The sequence below is a fragment of the Hermetia illucens genome, chromosome 1 (assembly GCF_905115235.1).
Source record: "Hermetia illucens chromosome 1, iHerIll2.2.curated.20191125, whole genome shotgun sequence".
Lineage (NCBI taxonomy): Eukaryota > Metazoa > Arthropoda > Insecta > Diptera > Stratiomyidae > Hermetia > Hermetia illucens.
The window spans coordinates 149048592-149054639 of record NC_051849.1 but is presented as its reverse complement, the minus strand read 5'-3'; positions in this window follow the sequence as shown (position 1 = coordinate 149054639).

Here is a 6048-nt window from a genome sequence, read left to right as displayed (position 1 = left end):
TTAGCCACGGTGCAACGTAGTTTCTACTATCTAGGTTATATATTCGAAGATGTTTCATGAAAATTTAAAGGAAACAGCATCAGTACGAATGTAAAGATAAAACAAAGCTTGGCGCCAATCCTCTGCAGGAAAAGAGATGGCTGATGGCTCGCACGATAGATCGTATCTTGAAATATGTTTATCGTCATTGTTCTACTATAACATATTTTATCTACTTTTTTCAAGTTTTCTTATTTCGGACCCCCGAGGCAACCCGGGGGGAATTCCCCTTCTCCTAAAGAGCTTGGCACTATGCTATGCAATAAAATCCACTATCTGAGAATGGCTGGTGAGTGTGTTGTCCTGGGGTTATATTGTGCAGAACAAATACAAGCTTTTTTGAAAGCCCTGGAGAAGTGAAGCGCACTATCAGAAACCAACACCGGTGGCGGGTAGGTAGACACGCTGAGAGGGGAGCCTGTTTGAAATTAAGGAAATAAGTAGTTCACATAATAGATTTAAGAGTTAAATTTGAAGGAGTAAATTGGTTAAAAATGGTTGGTAGATGGCTTGAGTTCAACTCATTTAGTACGTCTAAGACACGACAAACGTTGTACATTGCAAGTTATCACATCTAGATTTGATTGCGATAAATTTTTGTTGAATGGAATACACATTATGTTGAATTATCGGGAAATAAAATGAAGCTAGGATGAATATGTAGAAATTATTGTTGTTTGTGCCCCTCCTATTAATGTATCGGCAATAGAGATGGCAGATCGTGGGAGATCGTTCATAATAGATCTTGAACAACGTGTTATTAATATCCTTAGCATCGTTGGGATTTCCGCCGGAAAAAAAGCTGTGATTTGCAGATCTGCCCATGCAACTTGACTGCAACGCTCCTGTTTGATGCTACTTCGTAATTAATATTTCGCCAATTAATTATCTTTATACCTTTTGCTTTGGGTTGCATTCAGTCGTTCCACAAACGAGGAAATTATGGCCTGCAAAAATACTCGCCTTTTAGTCGAATTTTTTAAATTAACATTGTCTTTTCTTTTTTATGGATGAAGGTGGAAAACTTAGTTTTGCTTCAAATTACGGCAGCTTGTAGGATTCACACTTACGAAAACTGCTTCCAATCATCTCTTTGTATCCCCACGGGACTACCGTGGAGCTTTACTTGGCGGGGAAGGTTGTGATCTACACAGGCAATTTAAAATGACAGATTCGTCGCGTTTTTCAGGTTCGATCCGGTTCCTGGAACTTTTTTGTAACGCTTCAATATCTTCTCCACGAGATCATTGTCTTGTCTTGTGAGGTGCTTCCAACCTCCTTTCTTCGTCGACTCATAGATAAGCTTGTATGCTCCAAAAGATGCGTTTACAAAATTTACCGGTTCACACATTGATGGTTTCTCATTAGCATTTTATTCCGCGTCGTGGTTCTTTTCAGACAAATTATGCAGTTGGTGTTGTAGGCCCGGGGTGAGAATTATGCGGCCCTTACTATTACCATTTCATTAAAAGCTCTATCCGCCAAGAGACGGATCCCTTTCTCATCGGAGCTGATTTGAGGTACTACATTATTTTTACATACTTCCTATTCAATGGAGACACGCCTTTTAAGTAAATGCGTCCTTAGTTGATTGCATGTGACATATGCAATCCTGTTAAAGTTACTCCAGTCAGGCGCAATTGAAAACTTGCAATTTATTTTTACTTTTAATCGATAGAATATAGCTTCCTGGTATTATTATTTCTCCATTTTAAAATCACTTTTTCACGGCAAAAATTAGTTACGGGCTTGGTCGAATTATGTTGCGATGTCATATTGGTATGGCCAATCCAAATGGGACATAGTAGAGGGTGAGTTTTATTTGGTAGAAATAAGCAAATTACGGGGCTACCGTTCGTATCGTACCGCAAATTGCGGAAACAATACAGAAAATCATTCTGAGAAATTACTTTTAGGTACCATTTGAAGAGAAAAACAAGCTCGTCGTGCAGATGTTCCTAACAGATAGATAATTCAATGTAACCATATATTTCCAATTACATAGTTTTTCAATGATAACAATAATCAAAACAATTTACATTCTTCACTTGCTATGCTTTTTCATTCACCATTTCAACAGAGTAACCAGTATTTTGGCTCGCTGATCGGGGCTAATTTTTCCTTTGATTGTGCAACCTACCATTAGAGAATTTCCATAGCTTTCTTTCGATAATCTGAAATTTTATTCAATTCTAATACATGCAATCACCATATTTACTCCCAAAGTTCGAATTGCCAGTGCACAATACCTATTTCTCTTCGGCCATCAAAAGGTTATACGCCATATTCACACTCACTTTTGCCAACTGAGTCTACTTTAATTACTTTTTGCAATGAAGTCCGCTTCAGAATCAACTGTTCGATGTCGGCGAATGGAAATTTTGCCAATGTCGTCACGTTCTGCATGCCATTTTTGGAAGAAGCATGTCATCATCGTATCTTTTAATTCGTCAAAAAAGCTGCATTGTGGTCATATTTATTTCAATATACGATACTTCCCATCAATGCAACTTTCTCGAAATGTTGTTTGGCATTGTTAGTTTTTATGAATTAACTTTTGTTTCCGAAAGCAAGGTTGTAAGCTTAGTCATAATAACTCCACAAAAGCCCTTCTTTTATTAAATTGGTCGGTCCTGTATGTAAAAGTCAGTAATGGAACGGATAGTTCATTGGAGAAGTAGAGTTCGAATTTGAAAACGAATGTCATCCGAAACATACCTGATATTTCGCTGTAAATTAGCAACATTCTTGTCGTTCGAAGAGAGTTATAAACTCGGCGACAATACCAACGCAATTTTTGTTTATATTCGACGAAATGTTTGTTTAAAATGAAAGTCAAACAAGTGGGTAGATATCAAAAAGACTATACACAGGAGATGAAACTGCCTAGGCAAGCCTTGAAGTTTTGCGGGACAAAAAATATAGTGTTCGGTGGGCGGGGCTTTTGAGTCAGGATCGCAGTTGCGTTCTGCGCATCATCATTGATATTGGCTCCCATTTATGCGATGGTGTGTGTATCTGGCCTGGCGGCGTTTGATATAGAAATTTTCCAGTTGGGTGCCAGAACCAATCGTAGAAGGCAGCGATTCGAATAATATTGAAATGCCACTTTCTCAATTTCGTATTGTATTGGTTGTTTAGAGCTGGTTGCTTAGTTACATGGAACTGCACAGCACAGTTAGATACTAGACAGCTACCTCACTCCCCCTTGCCCCTCAAGGGGGAAATCAGTGCGAGTACACACGATTTCAAATTGTTTTGCCCTTGAGCATGAGTGAGAAGTACCGAAAACCCGATCAGCTGTGTTTGACATACCGCCCGGACTTGCCAATGTGTTGGTGAAATTGGCAAGTTTTTGCTTATGTATAAGTGAATACGTGAAACAACTTTTTGCTATATAGGTGAGCACGCCGTAGTACCAGAATAGCAAAAGCTCACCGATCTCTCTCTTACCAATACGATTTGACGAAGATTATGCCTTTTCCTTGTTTAGCGTCTCTGATGTGTACAGATAAGCTTCTGCAAGCACATTTGCAAGCGGGGTCATTTTTGTAAGGGTACTGCCTATAGTAGATCTACTGTGCTGCACACACAGAAGTGCTATAGAAACACGATACACAATACATTTACATTTGAGCAGAGCCTACTGCGATCTTGACTCGGCCTCAAATTGAATAATTGATTTTTTAACCTGCTTTTTTTGGCAAGTTTCACCTCCTGCGTACAGTCTTCTTGGTTGATATCTTAAAAACCTTTGACGTAAAAAAATTGAACTACCAGATGGAAGTGGGATAAGAATCATGTTCCTTGGATATTCGATGATTGGAGGAAGTTGTTTTTTCGGATACGTGTAAAGCAAATTTTATTGCCGCTGGTGCTATCCAGGGAGCTAAAAGCTAAAAGTGGAAGACGCTTTTATGATAGATGTGCTCAAATATTCGCTATATGTTATGATCTGAGAAGCTATAATATAGTAAAAAGTTGGAAGTTGATGTAGGAAGGCTCTGTGCATTCTACAAAACATTAATAAAGGAAGTAGTTATTTCACCATGTCAGGAGCTATTAACATTGCCCAGAAATATAATCTCATCGAGGAGGATATGTAAGGTATCCTTAATGGTAATGCATCACTTTTTTTAATCAAAGAAAATCTGTTTTCTCAAAAAAGATTAAGGACGTCGTAAAAAAAATAAAATTGCGAGAGAGGCGTCTTCGATGGTATAGTGACGTAATTCACTCGCCAAGATTAGTCTGAACATCAGGCTGACCGAAACATCGGTAGCTCGATACGCCCCGCCTCGCGATTGCATCCAGATTAGACTTTTGATAAAACAAAATGGTGGAGCCGATCACTACGAGCCGACCCCGCTTGTGAACGGGACAAAAACAGAAGAAATGAATATACGTTGAATCAAACACACCGATTCGTTTGGCTGAATCCTTCAATAGATAAATGCTCTGTATGTATGTAAAACAAAACCAAAAATAAAATTGTTTTTCGTTGTGCTCCATGAAATGTCTTTCATATATTTATTTTCCACTAATAAGGGGACAAAAAGTTACCCATAAAAACAAATAATAACATTCCAGCATTAATTTAAACGCATGACCGTACATTTCGAGTTTGGACACTAAATCCTCGCTCGCAGGTGATTTTTTTTAAAGTTAAGAGAAACCTCAAATTTTGTTGGTTTCATAATGGTCTTGTGTCGACGGTCTCGCGACAATATCAGTTTTCTAAATCGTTAGTGTGCAAGATTAGAAATTTAAGGAGGAAAATTTGAAGTGCTGTCAACGGCGCACCTTCCAAGAATTAAAACTTTACGGAAAATTAAGCAACGAAAAATTGAAAAGGTGTTCATAAAGTGATTTGCGAAGTGACGACCTGGAAAAAAGTCGAGATAGAATAAAAGCAAAAGAAATAAACTATCGTTTCAAAGATATCTCTGGTCAGTTTAACGCGAGTGATGATTGGCATAGCAAGTTCAAAAAGAGGTAAACAATACGCCATTTGAAAATTATTGCTGAAAGTCTATCTGCAAACAAATGATTGGTATTTCCATTCATAGCACCATCCTTAAATATAAAGGAAGATTTGTATTTATTGGACCATCAAATCTTGTTATATGTGCAGCTCCGGAGCGTTGAGCTTTGCCGAATTTTGAAATTTATAGAACATCGAAAAATTAATGGGGGACGGATTTTTCTTTTTAAGGGAGGTAAAACGTTTTGCGAAACGTCATGGTTTACCAGTTAAGTCTTTTTTCTTTTAAATACCGTCCCGGACTATCCTCTTGTGAGTGAACTGCGAACAAAAAGTGGTGATATTCAGGAAATGTTTTCTCCACCACACATTACCACTTTGATTGATCCAATCTTTGGGTCAAAGTGTTATCCACATAGTGGCAACTCCCACGAAGAAGCATTGGAACCTCACAAAAAAAAATCATTTGCTTCAGGAATATTTCAATTTTCCATAAAACACTATAATGTGCGAATGTAATGGACAGTAGTGAAGTTATGATTCTAATAAATTTACGATGGAAAGCTGTAATTTTACAGTCTCAAAACTCAGTTTTCCGACATTCCAGAAACGGTACATATTTTATTATGTAAAAAGTTGTTATAATAAAACTTTCATATTTTTCCTTTACACCTTTTCCTGCTTCTCTCTCAAAATGTTTTGCAATAGATATTACGGTTTGAATTTAATTGAAAGTTCTCTTTCACTAGTGAGTTCAGCCCTGGTGCATGCATTTTCACAAACAGGCATGGAATTACATTGATTCATTACGTTGTTTGGGTAAGCATTCCTCAGTGAAGAATAGTTCAGCAACAGCGTTAGCCCAAGGAAGATCGGAATAATTGTGTGTAGAGAGAAGGAATATGGAGAATTTTCGTATCTTACGCTGTGCCTTCCTACGATCTGAATTTTAATAAAGCTCTCCCCATCTTCTATTACAAAGAATAAACAAATGTCAATTATCCCCTCGAGATTAAAAACGAACG